Source organism: Anomaloglossus baeobatrachus, chromosome 5 (genome assembly GCF_048569485.1).
Source record: "Anomaloglossus baeobatrachus isolate aAnoBae1 chromosome 5, aAnoBae1.hap1, whole genome shotgun sequence".
Lineage (NCBI taxonomy): Eukaryota > Metazoa > Chordata > Amphibia > Anura > Aromobatidae > Anomaloglossus > Anomaloglossus baeobatrachus.
In genome coordinates, this window is record NC_134357.1 from 20191622 (window position 1) to 20210230 (window position 18609).

At 47.2% G+C, this 18609-nt stretch overlaps 1 pseudogene; it reads left to right on the forward strand.

Moving 5' to 3' along the window:
- The first annotated feature begins 2771 nt into the window (after positions 1 to 2771).
- LOC142310674 (uncharacterized) overlaps positions 2772 to 18609 on the forward strand; it is a 31981-nt pseudogene continuing 16143 nt past the window's right edge.

Consider the following 18609-nt stretch of genomic DNA (forward strand, 5'->3'; position numbering starts at 1 on the left):
ATGTGGAAGTAATAGCGCTATATAAGTGAGGAAATAACAAGAAATACAGGAACAGCAGAAGGAAAGTGAGATCCAGCACCATGACAACCAGCACTGCAGTGCAGCACACGCTGAGCCTCCTGGTCATGTGACCCCTGACTCCTCCCACACATGTGACTGATCACATGCTGGTGACATCAGCGCAGGTCCTGTAAGCACAGAGCAGCGTATTCTCCAGTGTGCGGCTCTGCAGGTGGCGGAGGTGAGTGCAGATTCCCCGTCCAGGGACTGTTTATCTCTTCACAGCTATTTCCTATAACCCGGCGTTTATTTATATGTTTATTTGTTTTTTTTATTGTTGTCTTTACAAGAGCCAGAACTTTTTTACTTTTCTGTGGTTGTCGCAGTATGAGAGCGGGGGTTAGTTTTTGATTTGGGGCTTGTGTTATTGATTGGCGCCATTTTTAGGTGCAGAGAACTTTTATTTTGTGGAGAAGTTGGAAAAAACGATCAATAACTCCATTGTTCTTTTTTTGTTTTAAAGTGACCCTGTCATCACAATTTAACCTGTTACTGTAAAGGTGCGGCCATATTGGGGCTGTTATACTGATGGAATAGACACCGGTTGTGCAGAAATCTGCAGCCTGGTTGTTGTTTAATTCGTTATAGAAGTTTTGTCCAGTATCCTTTTTGTGCTACGTGGCGGGACCGTGGGTAGAGTCTTCGACTCTGCATTTGTACAAGGCCAATTTGTTTTCATTTTTCGCCTGAACTGCCCGTAGCAAGGGCCGAGCTTACACAAATTTCCGGGCGGTCTTCAGAAAAATGGCGCTGTGAAGAGCATAGTCACACGTTCAAATCAGTCGGTCTTCAGAAAAATGGCGCCACAAGCGGAGAATGCACACAGTAACATCCAACCATTTTTAAGGGAAACTGTCAGGTCCCATATGTGTTCTGACCTCCAAGCAGGAGCATGTGTGGCCTAATAACCCCTTCCTACATATTCCTGTGTTGTTATATTGTGTGATATGAAAGGTAATAAAAAAATGTTTTATTACTTACAAATTTCTTATGTAAATAGCAGAGGGTCTAGTCCCCTGGGCGATTACATGCTTTCTGTGGTATCACGCCCCTGCAGACGTGATACCATGGATTTACATGTGCGACGTTACCATCAGCTCATTCAGATCCCGCGCGTGCGCACTAACCATTCCCACAGCCTTTTTATCCGGGTGCTTGCTTGTCGGTATCAGACGCGCACTGCACATGATCAGAAGACTCTGACCATGTGCAGAGTGCGTCTGAAGTCGGCAAGTAAACACCCGGATAAGAAGGCTGTGTGAATGGTAAGCACACACGCGGGATCTGAAGGAGCTGATGGAGACATCGCACATGTAAATCCATGGAATCGCGCCCGCAGGTGTGCTGCACTTTTTTCTGTGTATGGCTGTCAGCTTGACAACCAGCTCCAGGAATTGCCGACTCCTACTACAGGGGGCGGCAAAATGCATTCACCAAGGAGACACAACAGAGTGCTACATCAGATGCCCCGATGGTGCCCCCCTGACAGCTGCACCCTATGCACATGCCCCGCCAACAGCCCCTATATATGCCTCTCATCTTATTCATTCTCATCTGGACTATTGTAACTCTCTACTAATCAATCTCCCTCTTTCTAAACTCTCCCCTCTCCAAAGGATTCTGAATGCAGCAGCTATGATCATATTTCTCTACAACTGCTACACCGATGCCTCCACCCTGTGCCAGTCATTGCACTGGTTGACCATCCGCTACAGAGTACAATATAAATTTATTATTCTCACCCACAAAGCTCTCCACAGTTCTGCATCACCCTACATCTGCTCCCTAATTTCAGTCTTTCACACAATCTGTGCACTCTGTTTTTCTAATGACCAAATAGTGAAATCCTCTTTTATCCGAACCTCCCACTTCAGTCTCCAAGACTTCTCATGAGCTGCACCTCACTCTCTGGAACGCGCTACCCAGGACAATTTACTTAATTCCTAATCCCACTGTTTTAAGTGTGCTCTAAAATGACCTAAAACTAATATCCTTTTTAATCAGAACCTCCCACTTCCAGTCTATAGGATTTCTCTCGTGCTGCACCAGTTCTCTGGAATTCTCTGCCCTGGACAATTCAATTAATTATTCCCAGTATCCACAGTTTTAAATGTGCCCTAAAAATTCTTTTTTTTTTTAAGCTGGCACCTATCACTTCACCTCAATAATCTAACTATTGCCTGCTATCCCTTCTTAAATTTCCTCAAAATCTGGTCCCTCGTATCATCTTTTCCCACACATTCACTTTCTATCTGTTTGGGTACAGATATTGGATGATGACCGGTTCATGCAGTGTTATTTGAATGCCCCTATTTATTATAGTGATGGATAGTGATGGCTACACCATACATGCCGAACACTTTTTTATTTTTTTATCTTTTGTGTTCCCACTATTTCATCTTAGACTGTAAACTTGCAAAAAGCAGCCTCAATCCTCTTGGTATGTGTTGAATTATGTGTTACTCTGCAATGTCCGATGGGAGCCGATGCGCGCGGGCACCAGTGAGCGTTACATTTAAATGGCGGTTGTTAGAAACAAATGTTGGCTGTTAAATACAGCCGTCATCTGCCACGAGTGGAAGGAGCTCACGTGAGGACTCCTTCCCAGGATGTGAATAACATGTCTTCCCTTCTTATCCTTAGTAATTGTCTTTTTTTCCATGGGATTTTGGATGATTTTACTCCGGCTCATCTTCTTTGCTTTCAGATTCCAACAAGCTAGGATCCTCTCAGTGAAGATCTTGATAACATAATTTTCCTGATTGACCCATCAAGTATGAATAAGGACAGAGACCAGATGGTGGAGACGTTAATAAACCTCACCCTGGAGATCCTCTTCCGGATTACTGGAGAGGTGAGAGGTTCTGGTGACGTCACATTACATCATTATCTATGGGAATAAGAGATGGACATTCAGTGGTGCCTGAAAGTTTGTGAACCCTTCAGAATTTGCCATATCCCTGCATAAATTTGACGTAAAACTATATTACACTTTCACACGAGTCCTAAAAGTAGATAAAACCCCAAATCAAATAAGGAGTCAAAAAAAATTCCACTTGATCATTTTTTAGATGAGAATGATTCAATGTGACGTGTCTGTGAGTGATAAAGCCATGATATTACCGCCACCGTGTGTCACAGATGGGAGGAGGGTTTTATCCTCTTATGCATTTTCTTTCTCTAGACATAATGTTTCTCATATAAACCACAAACCTCTATTTTAGTCTTGACCGTCCACAAGACATTATTTCAGTATCCTTTTGGCTTGTCTTTATTTAGGTAATCTTTAGCAAACTGTAGACTGGCAGCAATAATCTTTTTGGAGAATAGTGGCTTTCTCCTTACAATCTTGCTATGCACACTGTTGTTTTTCAATGTTATCTGATGATGCATGAGTTTATCATTATCTAATGTGTGAGAGGCCTTTAGTTGAAGTTATCTTGGGTTCCTTTGAGACCTTATGGGTAATTATATAACTGACTGGGGATTGGTGGAGTCCAAACTCTTAAGCAATAGTTTTATGACCTTTTCAAGTCTGAAGAGAATAGTAAACTCCTCTGAGGCCTCGGAAATATTTTTTGATAAATTTCCAGAAATCTGTTGTAAAGATCAGAATTGATAGATCCTAATTTTCACTGTATTGATTTGATAAGATCAGATTGTAATTTCACCATCAAATTATCTGCTAATCCTAAAGGTTCACTTATTGTTGCCACTTATACACGTGATTTTGGATCACTTTCCTCATTTAAAAAACAAAATCTAATATTTTTTTGTTCTCCATGACAGAACCAAGGAGAGACAGGATCTGCTCCTAGGAAACCTACAGCTTTAAAAGGCAGAGACTCCATATACACCTCAGTGGTTTCCAATCCTTTGGGGAGACCTATAGTTAGTCAGTGTCTGCCGTGGCAGAAATTTGTTACCTGTGTCAGCGAGCCATGGGAGCACGGCCTCCTGGAATGGCGCAGTGTCACCCCTGGTGACATCCAGAAAGGGGAGCACAGCCTGGTATGGCTCAGTGTCTCCCAGGGGAACCTCGGTCAATATCCGGAGGGGGTTATGGCCTGGAATGGCTTAAGATTTCCCAGGGAGGCCCCTGCATGACATCTATGAGCAGAGCCCAGGACCTTTCCTATACACAGGATGTGGTCGGGAGCCAGACTTCCTAAGTAATCCCTTCTCTCTTTGCTGCTGCCTGTGTACTAGCTGCCGCTGAGCAGAAGGCAGCACGGTGTTTGGGTAGGGGTTCCAGGGGCTAGTGGGAGGCAGGTATCCCAGAAGGGGTGATGCTCCTGGCTGCTCTGAATCGAAAAGGGATATTGAGAATGTTTCTGGGCCACTAGTGACATCACTCGGGGACAAAAAGGTCATCAATCCAAATGCCTTGTAGAGGGGTGTGTGCTGAATAATTATTCCTGATGCAGGTTAACAATCAGCCTACAGAGCTAGCAATAGAGACGGTACTAGCGCATTATTTACCGCATCTGGTGGGTTGAGCACAGGGGTTTCCGACACACATCTGACATCTGTGTTTTATTTCTGTGTTATCATAGGACAGACCTAGGAAGGCACAGTCCAAGTGGAAACCTAAAGAATGCTCACTGTTAGTGGGCCCTCACTGAGGAATCTCTGTCCCTCATGGAAATTGTAAGGTCCCCTAATTAGGGTTGAGATTAAAAAAATCCTTTAAGGCCTTAAAAGGTCCAAGTGTATCTTCAGGGATGCAAGAGGCTACAGTGGATATTAGTCTGGAGGAAGAGATGGAAGACTGGGAACAAGGAAGATTGTACCCGGATGCGTCATCATCCTCGTACACCTCGGATAATGGTGAAGGCCAGCCTTGCTCTCCCATGAAGGATACGGGAAAATGGTCAAAGCTATAAGGGTAACAGTGAGGGTAGAAGAAGTTTAAAGCACCTAAATTTATGCAGGACATAATGTTTGAAGGGGGTTTTACAGCCCTCTTTTCTTAATAAGAAAACGTGACTTCTCTTTCAAGACGATTATAAATCGAAATCAGTTTATAGTAACAAAGCATTTCAAAATGGAAACAATTGGCTCGGCGGTAAATCTTCTATTTTTGGATTGTTTTATGTCAACCATGGATCTCCGAGATGCCTATTACCATGTTCCAATATATAAGAAACACCATAAATGTCTCAGGGTGGCGGTCATTCAGGGACATTTGACTCGCCGGCTGTTCTGAGGCATACCCTTTTGGCCTGTCAATGGCTCCAAGGGTATTTCCGAAATTCGTGGTGGAAATGTCAGCTCATTTATGATAAATAAAACATTCTCTTTATCCCATTCTTGAACGATTTTCTGGTGGAAGAGAAATCAAGATCAGATTGCGGAAGGATAAGTCAGATCAAAAACATTTTAATCTCAGTAGTGTAGATGATAAATGGAGGTTAATCAAAAACGATGCAGGAACAGAGGCAAACCTTTTTGGGGATATTGATAGACTCTACGGATCAAACATCCTTCCTTCCAGAAGAAAAAAAAAAAAGGGAAGATGGGTGAACTAGTATCTGGAATAATCAGCAACCCGGTAATCATTCTAAGAGCATTGTCAGTTTTAGGAATCTTAACATCCTACATTCCTGCTGTAACTTGGTCCAGAATCTACTTTCAGAGACTCAAGTTGGAAATCCTGATGAAAAGTGAAGAGATCAAAGGGAACTTAGAAGGAAGAATCACGATCTTAAGAGTTAATTGAGATTCCCTACATTGGTGGCTCCACTGGAAGAACCTCTTCCAGGGAGTTCTGTGAGAGATAAGAAATCGCATGACCCTGGAATTGTTGACTCCGGTCTTTCCATGCTCCACCCCTCCTTTTCCATTTCGTATCTAAAATGACTGCACAGACACCAATTTTTCTTTGGATAATTTTGGCCATAGCAGCCATTTATTAAACAAATACATAACAAATAAAAACATTGCAATATGGTAGGGTCCTTGAAGCTACAAACCCTGGTGATTCCTACCAACCGAACCATAAACACCAACTTGCCCCCAGCCGTTACCCACACTGGCTCAGGAGCACCAAACGGTAAGGGTTAATCCTCCGTTAACCCCAACCACCCACAGGGACCCCGACATACCCCGTCGGGAATCCCCACAAAATCACCAGGTGACCAGCCATTCTGCCAATGAGGGGATCCATACCCAGATGGATTCCCTGAACCAATTTTTAACCAACTTCAAGGACCCACCAATAAAAACTGCCACAACGAGGGCACCTTGATAACCTTCAAGTGCCTGAGACCCCCCGCAACCGCAGAGCCCTCTCAATACCTCCTTACAGGCCGAGGGCCCATAAATCAATCCCCACCGCATTCAAGTGCACCCCGTCTGCCAACCAGAATTCCTCATCCGTCCTTTCCAACTCAACGTGCCTTATCGCAACTCCCCCATTCCGAATAACAAACTTTGAAATCGCCCTATTCACTTTTGCCCGTGCCTTGTTCAACCTATCGACCGTCCGCGCTTTTCGCCAACACCTTCTCGCCACCATCTCGGACCAAACTATAGTTGGAAATGACACCCATAACAGCAATAAATTGTGCTTGATGTCTTTTATCAAAATTCGAAAAGGACGCACCCCCAGATCATTTTCCCCGACATGTAAAACCAAAACGTCAGGAGGCCTGTCTAAACGGGCATACCTATTCACCTCTTGCAATACCCTGTTCCACCCCAAACCCCTAACCCCCAGCCAACGTACAAGAGCCATATCCCTTTCAAAACCTAGTTGTCTCCCGTTTCTTCTCGCATCCGCTCGCTGGGCTCCCCAGTACACATAAGAATGGCCCAGGATCCAGACCAGATACGGGGGGGGGGTGTGCTTCTGTAATACAAAATGTACAAACAAACAACCATTCAGTATCATTATTACCCAACTTGAAAACACCCAGTCCACCCCCCCCCTCGCAGCCGCAGCACCCCCAGCTCAGTTGCCGACGACCGCCTGTGGACGGATATACAACTTAAAACGCTGCGACTTCCACCTACCAAACCATACATAGCGGCCTCTGTCGCTGCCCCAATGCAAAAAGAATGCGACGCAAACGACCTCGGATCTAACCCCAATGACTTCAAACATGCCCTAAAAACACTTGCAAATTGGTATCTAGATAAAAAGGACCCGTCCTCATGACACAATAAGGGGCCATCAACCTGCGGGCGAATCCTTCCAAAGTTCCCGAAACACTTGAGCGGGCACATCTCAGATGCCATAACCACACCCAAGCGAACTCGCCTACCCGCACCTCTTTGATCTGTCTTCGATTTCCGGATCCAGAATTCGATCCCGCCTTCCACGGCGGTAATATCACCACGACCCAGGCCCCCGGGAGAAGTCTTAATGGGCGATACCAATTCCCCAATCCGCAACGCCCCAAAAAACGCCAAGGAAAACGCTAACCGGAACAAACTCACCTCAAACTGCGATATACAAACCCCCCGCAATGCCCTACCCAACTGCTCCAATAAGCTAAATGATACAGGCCGTCTACCATCCCGTGGCTTGCATCGTTTCCGAAATCCCTTCAAAGCCTGAACCACCCAAAAACTCTTAGTCAAATCCTGTAAACCCCGCAACCAAAAACCAAATGCTAATCCCGCCATAAAGCGATTCACCTTCGCAAATGACCATCCTGTAACCGCTGCCTCCCCCAATTTTTCCAACAGTACTCCCAACTGATCTCCCTCAGCAGACCCACAACCCTGCAACCACTGCTCCCAAAGACTCCACGCTGCCTGATACGCCGTCCATGTGTTACCCGACAAGGACGCCCGAATCAGTGGTCCTACTGCCTGAAGACCACGTTCCAAAGCTGTACCGGACACTCAAAGCCGCTGGCCTCTGCCTCTGGCGCGCAAACCCGGAACCGATCCCACTGAAAACGAGAGAGGGAATCGGCTATTAGGTTCTGAACACCTGGCACATGAGCTGCCGTAACGCACGCATTGATTTGCAAGCAATCCAGCACCAGCTCCCGTAACACCCGAACAACTGGAGGAGAGGACGCCGAAAACTTGTTAATGACCAGCACCACCCCCATATTGTCACAATTAAAACGAATCTTCTTGTTCGCCAACTGTTGCCTCCACAGATGAATCACCACCAGTATCGGAAAAATTTCCAATAGCGCCACATTCCTCGTCAGGCCTTCATCAACCCACCTATCAGGCCACCGTTCCGCACACCACTGACCCTGAAAGAAAGCCACAAAACCTGAGCTGCCCGCCGCATCAGTAAGCAGCTCCAAATCAAAATTGTCCTTTACGTCCTCCATCAGCAGCGAACGACTGTTATAATGCTCCAAAAACTGTCCCCAAACTGCTAAGTCCGCTCTGTATTCCGCCGTTAAACGAACGTAATGGTGCGGAGCAAGCACTCCCGCCGTGGCACCAGCAAGTCGGCGTGAAAAAATTCGCCCCATTGGCATTACCCGACACGCAAAGTTAAGCTTTCCCATTAAAGACTGAACCTCCCTTAATTGCAATTTCTTCACACGCCGTGCCCTTGCCACTTCATCTTTCAGCCCGTTGACCTTTTCCTCAGGGAGCCGAACTTCCCAAGCCACGGAATCGATCACAATACCAAGAAAACCTATGCAAGTCGTCAGCCCCGTCGTTTTCTTAGGTGCTAAAGGCACCCCAAAATAAGCCGAAACCCACTCCATTGCCGCTAAGATCCCGGCACACTGCGCCGAGTCAGGAGGACCTACACACAAGAAATCATCTAGGTAATGTACCACTGATGACAAACCCGAAACGTCCCGAACAACCCATTCCAAAAAAGAACTAAAAGTCTCGAAAAATGCGCACGAAATCGAACACCCCATGGGCAAACAACGATCTACAAAATAGCCACCCTCCCAACAACCCAGAAGCCTAACACAATCCGGATGCACCGGCAAGAGCCGAAAAGCCGATTCAATATCCGTCTTAGCCATCAGCGCCCCCCTCCCACATCTTTTTACCCACTTTGTAGCCTCATCGAATGACGTATATACCACTGAGCACAGCTCAGCTGGTATACCATCATTCACCGACCTGCCTCTTGGATAAGACAAATGGTGAATCAGCCGGAATTTCCCTGGTTCCTTTTTCAGCACCACCCCCAGCGGCAACACCACCAAATCAGGAAAAGGAAGGGCCTGGAATGGCCATTCTCCCCAACGCCACCTTTTTCCTTAATTTTTCCGACACAACCGCCGCATGCTGGTATGCAGAAACGAGATTCCTGGTTGCCCCCGGAACCTCAAAAACGGGGGCAGGAATCCTGAAACCCTCCACAAAACCCAACCGCAACACTTCCGCATTTTCCCGATCCGGGTACCTATTTAGGTACGGAAGCATCGCGACTAACTTCACTGGCGTCAGACCCTTGGGTATGAGAGCCGCCGGGCTTGGGTTTCCCCTTCCTGAAGCATTTAGACGCTCCGTGGGATGTCCCGTTACAATGGGTGCATAGGTGCTTAAAACGGCACGTGGCCCCAAACGTACACTGCCCGTTGTCGAATTGCCAGCATATACCTGGCTTCTGCGATCCCGCCGGACCCTGCTGACCACTGGTCCCTTGATTTCCCAACTGGCCGGAAGTCCCGGCCCCGCCTTGAAAGGGCTGGCCATACCTAGCCGGTGCCATGACCCGCAACCATAACCCTATATCTTTTTGATCCCATCGTATAGATGGGCGTACGGCCTTCCTCTGACGAAACTGTTCGTCATACCAAAGCCACGTCTGCCCCCCGTACACCCTGTAGGCCTCACCTATCGAATCCATATAACAAAATAGATGAGAACAATTCTCCGGCGCCTTTTCGCCAATCACACTTGCCAAAATAGTGAAAGCTTGCAACCAATTAGTAAACGTCTGAGGGATCAAGCGCCACCGCCGCTTTTCCTCATCCTCTTTCTTACTATTACTTTCTTACCCTTTATCCATATTAAATTTTGCCAAAGGAAGGAGGGAAAAGATCTCGACATATTCGTCCTTCCAGATCTTTTCCCTCACCTCCTTCTTAAGGTGAGAACCTAAGGGGCCCTCAAAGCATACATAAACCTCCCCACGCGCCCTATCATCTAAATGAATCCTGTCCTCCTTATTCTCTTCCGTCTGGACCGACACCGAAACCGGGGAAGAAATACCTGCAACCACGGACTCCCTAACCCCCAGAATGGGCGGATTAACCCACACCCCCACAGGCGCCGGGGGTTCCCTTGGCCTCCCAATTCGCTCCAGCAACGAACAGACGCAACCTAACAGCTCTCCCAGCTCCCCACCCCCCGACGCATACCCTCCAACACCGAACAGTACCCCTGGACTTAACCCCGTCTGACCTACCCCTCCCCTTTCGTACCGATCCCGGTTAAGCTGAGGAGACAGACACGACACAGAAGCATACTCACCAGGCTGCACTATGGAAGAGGCCCCGCCAGCCGGACCGCCTGACTCCTGACGTCCATCCACACGATCCGCAGCTTCTTGGCTCCTCCCACCGGACTCCCCGCTGTTAGCCCTTGCCGCCGCAAGGCCGGAAGACACCTCCGACCCTGTAATTTGGGCCTGACGTCCGTCCTGCCAGCCGTCCGCCCCAGAGAGCTGCCTGTGCCTGCCTGCCTCCACACCCTGCCAGTGCAGCTCCCCAGTGCTCCTCCAGGGGGCCCCGTCTTCAATCCGGGCCTCTGCTGCTGTAGGCCCTGCACTCCTGGCCCGGTGCACCACAGATCCCAGCATCCGCGCTCCGCCCCCTCTGCTGGGGGCCCGCCCGCTCCTCCAGTCTGTCCTGCTGATAAGGCTCAGGGCGCAGGGCAGGCACATCGCCCACACGCCCCGCCGCAGCGCCGACATCCATCGCTGACCGGGCGGTAGCAGACTCCGCCTCCAGCTCCAGCAGAGGCCTGCTAACCGCGCGCTGGGCCGAGCCGCACAGTAGAATTCCTCCCAGGCCGGGGCGCACTGGACTTCTTTGCTCGCGGCGCCCGGCCTGGAGGGTCCCTGGAGGGGCTTCTGCAGCGACGCTGGGCCCGGGGAGGCAGGTCAGGAGAAAACCGCTGCGGCGGTTTAGACGTACGGGAGTGCCGCTCCTGCAGGGGGGAAGACCCTGCCGCCTCCCGCCGATGATCCCTGCCACGGTATCCTACAGCCACCCAGGGGGATGATCACCGGCCGCCGCTCTAAGCCGCTCCAGGAGCTGATCCACCGATTCCATAGTCAGGTAACAGGGTACAGGGACTGTCACTTCTGTCCCCAAGAGCGGGAAATGTGCCGCTCCTCCCCCTTGGTCATTGCTTTTTTTCCAAAACGGGCTCGCTCTCCCCCTCCCCTCATGACACCTTGACCTCCCCACCAATCAAGTGTCATGAGGGCCTCCGCAAATGCCCCGGGGGGAGGGGGGCGCAATGCTCCGTCCCTCCTAGATCACTACTACAGATGCAATCTGGACAGGATGACCGGACAGGGACACCTAGGCTGGCCCTCAGACTGAAGAGTCTGCGCTGTCCCTTATCTCAGGTACGCTTGATGGTCCAAGCCCTGGTAGAACTCCTCTCCCTCTCCTCCACCATAGACACAAACCCCACAATTAAACACGGACAGAGGAAAAACCAATGCTCCTACACACGGCAAACAAACACAAAGGAGCAACAATACGTGCACAGGGGAAAATAACGTAAGAGGGAGGTAGAAAACAAACAACCGGGAAACGTTCGCTCCACACATTATAAAACACCACAGATCACCAACTGATTGGATCACCACTATAAGACCGGAATCGCTGCACAATCTGGAGCTATTATCGGCACTGAGGACCAGGATCCAGTACCTTTTATATAGGAAGGAGACGGCTGTGGTTGGTAATTAGCAACCTAAGCTCCTAGCAGAGTTCCCCAGATCAGCAGGAATTAACTCCTGCAGGACTGAGGAATAGTGGACATGAAACAGCTGACGCACAGCCTTGGATGCACAACTAAAAGACATCAGGTTACTTGTCAGACTCTGCAGTGTGAACAGAACTTGATGCTGCCTGGCACCTAATGAGTTTGGAACCGAACATCGCATGATATGCAAGTTCTATCAGTTGGGGGGCGCACACAGAGGGTATGTTTCTTCAAGGTGGATGTCAGCAGAAGTTGAAGGAGGCATTGTCAAACCTAACGGGACTGGCGGCCATAGAGCAAGCATCTCTAGGAGCTCTGCCGTGCTTATCAGGTCACCATGTGAAAGTATTGTCGGACAACAGTACGGCTGTAGCTTACGTGAACAAACTGGGGTACTAGATCCAGAAAACTCATGTCGGAAGCAAGGAGATAATGACCGTAGCCAAGGGGAATTTTCAGTCACTGTCGGAAAACTAAAAGTGCTTCTCAATAAATTAGAATATCATCAAATAGTTAATTTATTTCAGTTATTCAATACAAAAAGTGAAACACATATTATATAGTCATTACAGAATGATCCATTTTAAGTATTAATTTCTGTTAATGTTGATAATTATGATTTACAGCCAATAAAAACCCCAAAGTCATTATCTCATAAAATTATAATAATTACCACAAAACACCTGCAAATGCCTCCTAAGCGTTTAAAATGATCCCATAGTCTGGTTCAGTATGTTACACAATCATGGGGGAGACTGCTGACTTGACCAATGTGCAGAAGGCAGTCATTGACACACTCCACAAGGAGGGTAAGCCACAAAAGGTCATTGCTAAAAAAGCTGGCTGTTCAGAGTGCTTTATCCAAGCATATTAATGGAAAGTTGAGCGGAAGGAAAAAGTGTGGTAGAAAAAGGTGCACAAGCAACCGTGATAATCGCAGCCTTGAAAGGATTAAGAACAGGCCATTGAAAAATTTGGGGGAGATTCACAAGGAGTGGACTGCTGCTGGAGTCAGTGGTTTAAGAGCCACCACACACAGACGTATCCAGGACATAGGCTACAAGTGTCACATTCCTTGTGTCAAGCCACTCATGACCAATAGACAATGCCTGAAGCGTCTTACCTGGGCCAAGGAGAAAATGAAATGGACTGTTTTCAGTGTCCAAGGTGTTGTGTTCAGATGAAAGTAAATTTTGCATTTCATTTGGAAATTGCGGTCCCAGAGTCTGGATGAAGAATGGAAAGGACACAATCCAAGCTGCTTGAGGTCTAGTGTAGTTTGACGTTTCCACAATCAGTGATGGTTTGGGGAGCCATGTCATCTGCTGGTGTAGGTCAACTGTGTTTTATTAAGACCAAAGTCAGCGCAGCCGTCTACCAGGAAATTTTAGAGCATTTCATGTTTCCCTCTGCCAACAAGCTTTTTAGAGATGAAGATTGTATTTTCCAGCAGGACTTGTCACCTGTCCACACTGCCAAAAGTACCAATACCTGGTTTACTAACCACAGTATCACTGTGCTTGATTGTTCAGCAAACTCACCTGACCTAAACCCCATAGAGAATTTATGAGAGACACCAGAGCCAACAATGCAGACAAGCTGAAGGCGGCTATCAGAGCAACCTGGGCTTCCATAACACCTCAGCAGTGCCACAGGCTGATCGCCTCCTGCCACATTGCTGCATTGATGCAGTAATTCATGCAAAAGAAGCCCCAACCAAGTATTGAGGCATTTACTGTACAGACTTTTCAGTGGGCCAACATTTCTGAGTTAAAAATATTTTTTTTCAGTTGGTCTAATAAAATATTCTAATTTTCTGAGATAATGACTTTTGGGTTTTCATTGGCTGTAAGCCACAATCATCAACATTAACAGAAATAAACACTTAAAATAAATCCCTCTGTGTGTAATGACTCTATATAATACATGCGTTTCCCTTTTTGTATTGAATTACTTTGTGATTATATTTTAATTTGAGAAGCACTTTTATCTAAAGGTTAAGGAAAATCTAGAAGCAGATTACCTAAGTCGTCACTGTATAAACCAGGACGCATGATCGCTAAACCCGGCAATATTCCGGGAGATTACTCACAGATCGGGGTTCCATTAATAGACTTGTTGCAAATCGTTTAAAACATCGAAGTATTTTTTTCCCTAAACCCAAAATAATGAATGCCCTTCTCCAAGAGTGGTTGGTTTACTCCATCCCTACCATTTTTTTTTTATTCTGATTGTTCTAAGGAAGATTCAGATGGACTGGATGGAAGTATTTTTCATTACTCCCTTTTGGCGCAGAAGGACTTGGTTCACATGGCTACACCTGATGACGACAGGAGACCTGTGGGTCCATCCAGAGATCCCAGACCTTCTATCCCAGGGTCCATTCCTGCATCCCAATCTAATGAGCTTGCATTTGAGCTCTTGGTGTCCGGGGGAATTTCGGAGAGTCTTGCCTCCACTCTGATGAACTCTAGGAAGAAAATAACTGCTATCATTTACGCTAAGGGCGGCTTTGCACGTTGCAACATTGCACGTGTGATGTCGGTGGGGTCAAATCGAAAATGACGCACATCCGGCGTCACTTTCGACATCGTTGTGTGTAAATTCTAGATGATACGATTAACGAGCGCAAAAGCGTCGTTATCGTATCATCGGTGTAGGCTCCGACTTTTCCATAATTACGCTGTCGCGACAGGTACGATGTTGTTCCTTGTTCCTGCGGCAGCACACATCGCTGTGTGTTACGCCGCAGGAGCGAGGAACTTCACCTTACCTGCCGCCAGCGGCTCTACGGAAGGAAGGAGGTGGGCGGGATGTTTACATCCTGCTCATCTCCGCCCCTCCGCCGCTATTGGCCGCCTGCCGAGTGACGTCGCCATGACGCCGCACGACCCGCCCCCTTAGGAAGGAGGCGGGTCGCCGGCCAGAGCGACGGTCGCAGGGCAGGTGAGTGCATGTGAAGCTGGCGTAGCGATAATTTTCGCTACGCCAGCTATCACAAGATATCGCACCTGTGACGGGGGCGGGGACTATCGCGTGCGACATCGCAGCATCGGCTTGCGATGTCGCAACGTGCAAAGCCCGCCTAAAGGTGTAGACTACATTTTTAGATTTTTTTTTATTAGGGCTAAATCCTCTTGAAAATAATCCAATTCCCTGGTCAGTTACTTTGTAATTCCTACAGAAGGGGCTAGAAAAAAGTCTCAAGCTAAATATGCTTAAAGGTCACGTTTCAGCCTTAGGGCTTTTTTGCAATTGTAAAATAGCTGATCACCATTTGGTAGTGAGATTTGTTAAAGCCATGTATCTGTCTCTGGTACTACCTCAACCTCGAACCTTAGGATCTTAACCTAGTTTTGAAGGCCCTGTCTAGAGCCCCATTCAAACCATGGTCTTAATGCACTGTCAGGGTTCTGCTCTTTTAGTAGATCTCACATCAGCCAGAAGAATAAGGGAGCTACAGTGAGTAAACCGATCCTTTACAAAAATCCTTTTGTATAGTGTAGTATTTAGGCCTGACCTAGCTTTTTTTTCCTAAGGTAGTCTGGATATTTCATAGATGCCAGGATATTGTACTACCTCCATTCTATGATAACCCCAAGAATGAGTTTTCTTCATTACATAGAAGCAACAAAAAGTTGCAGGAGGTCTACCTAATCTTTTTCAAGATCCTGGTAGAGACCAGGCAGCATCGAATGGGTCTTTTGGCCAGATGTGTTACTTTCTGGATTTCACTAGTATACACAGCAGGGAGTCATGATTCCCCCCCCCCCTTTCAAAAAGCTTGAAAGCACAGCTTACTAGGGCTGTATCCCCATCTTGGTCGGAGAGAGCAGAAGCCTTTTTTGACCAAATTTGTAGGGCAGCCACATGATCTTCACCTTCCTTTTTTAGGCACTACAGGTTGGATTGGGGTTTTAATAAGCTTTCCTTTTGGGAGAAAAGTTTTGCAAGCAGTGGTTCCTCACTGGGGATTGCTCTATAATCCCTCTTTAGTGCTGTTCTGGGGAAGGGAAAATAAATAATTACTTACCGGTAACTGGGTTTTCCAGACCCATAACAGCACCCTTTATTTTCCCTTTCTTTCTTTCTTTCTTTCTTTCTTTCTTTCTTTCTTTCTTTCTTTCTTTCTTTCTTTCTTTCTTTCTATTTTCCATTTTTTTATGTTCCTCTTTAGTGGTGTGTTAAACTGAATGAGTCACAGGGGGTTGGGGGAAAAAAAGGGGATATATCATAATAAAATATTAGATTTCCCTGGTGCGGATCCACTCTTCTTGGTGCTGTTGACATGGGTCTGGAAAACCTAATTACCAGTAAGTAATTATCTATTTTTACTCCTGTATTTTATTTGATTGTTTTTTTGGGGGGATTTCTGTGGAACTGTGGTGTAATTGTAGATTAAATTTATGCAGAAATATGGAAAATTCTGAGGGGTTCACAAACATTTAAGCAGCAGGAGGAATTATAAAAATGTCTGTAGTGAGATTTTTTTTATTCTCTTTCCAAATTCAGGATTACACGGTGGTGAAGAAGACCTCTGGTGATCGCTGTCAGGCCCCTATGCCTAAGGGATGGGGAGGAACCTTGAGCCCAATCCCGGGGTCTGCACCGCACCCCCGGGTATATGAGGAAATCAATGATCAGAAGATCCTAGAACTCACCTACAAAATGATTGAGCTGCTGACTGGAGAGGTTGTACTGCTGGGAATGCTGGGACATTATACAGTAATGCTATGAAGGAATCCAGGGATGACGGTATCATTGTATGTGTCAGGTTCCTATAAGGTGTCAGGACATCACCGTCTATTTCTCCATGGATGAGTGGGAATATCTGGAAGGACACAAGGATCAGTACAAAGACGCCATGATGGAGGAGCACCAGCCCCGAACATCACCAGGTAATAGGGCTAAATACACATACACACATCTGTTAAAGGGATTTGTCACTTTAGGGAAATCTTTAACCAGACACTGAAGAAAAAACTTTCAGAGAGATGAAAAATAAGTAATATTCACCTTACTGATCCCCTCTGTTAATTCCTCTCCTGTGTCCCTTACCTGTCTCTATACTGCACAGTATAGATGGACGGGTGACTTCTGCTGTCTATCACGAGCACAGGAGCAGTGGTCACTGCCGCTGCGGCCAATGATGAGACTTCTCTGCTTCCTCCATTGTGGCGTACAGCCCCTGCGCTTGTGTCCTAGATGCAGAGTGTCTGGTCACAGGCTCCTCCATATCAATGAATGGGAGCGGTGTGTGATCACTAGACACAGCTGTCGTAAGAAGGGGCGAAAACAGAGCGGAACGTCTGATAAAACTTATTAGTACAATTGTTACAACTATTTAATTTTTTACAGTTTCTCAAAGCAGCAAACACTAAATTACTTATATATAAGGAATTAATTGATTTCCTTCTGTGTCTCCTACAGTAAGAACCAGTAAGAGGACGACGCCAGAGACACATCCCGGAGCTCAGGACTGGTCACAGGATCATCAGGTCGGTGGGGTGGAGGTTGTAGGGATCTGATGTGTAGGAGGCTGTGCAGGTCGTGTTCTGCCGTCCAGCATTATTATATGATTTATACATGGCGGAGAAGGCAGCTGACCACAGACGTTACATGGGGTCTGGATCTCCTCACACTTTATTGGCTGTGAAAAATACACCGACAGGTTGGATTTATATGAAAGAAGACCAGCTCTTTGCAGTATTGTGAGCTTCGTTCATCCTGCTAATTAAAGGGATGTTACCAAAGCACCTTATTCCCTGTCCATGGAATAAGGAATGACTTGATCACTGGGGTTTGACAATTGGTCTCTCCATTCATCCTGAGATTGGGGCTCTGTGACCCTGAGAATGTGGCTTTGCAGCCCCTTCCTGAAAAGAGCGATGGTGCGCATGCTCAACCTCCACTTCATTCATTGTCAGTGGGACTTGGAAGTGCATCGCTCGGCTGTTTACATCAGTCCCATAGACAGTGAATGGAGCAGACGGCGAGCATGCACACCTTCACTCTTTTCATGATGGGCTTCAGAGCTGCATTCACAAAATTTCCAGATCTAGTGTCTCCGCAGTCGGACCCCTGCCAATCTACAGTGGACACAGGATAACTTACTGTTTTTGCGGGAGAATAACCCTTTAATGATCTTTTCTGCTCATCTATTCATTCCATGTGAAGTCTCCAGGTATCCGGTCACTTTTTAGCACATTTCTTTCACAGCTTGTGAATCAGGATGAAGTTCTGAACCATTTTCCTACTACAGACATAATGGAAGAAGAGGAGAAATATGTGAGGGGTGACGAGCAGTGTAAGAAGGAGACTCCAACAGATGACGGCTCCGGTGAGTAGTGGCCACTGAATGTGTCGCGGGCGGAGGAGGGGACGCCGCGCTCTCCCACTGCTGCTCGGGTCCGGCTGCCGCGGCTGCTGCGGCCTGCTGCTGCTCGAGCGATGGGCCGGATCCCGGGGACTCTAGCGGTGCTCCTCGCCCGTGAGTGAAAGGGGGGTTTGGGTGTGGGGATTGTTTATCGTCCGTGACGCCACCAACGGTTGTGGTGATTTGTAGCACCACCGCTGCTCAATATGGGGATCCCGGGAGTGGTGATGCGGAGCAGCCAGGTGTTGTGTTGCCCCTCCGTGGGTAGGGGTTGGTGA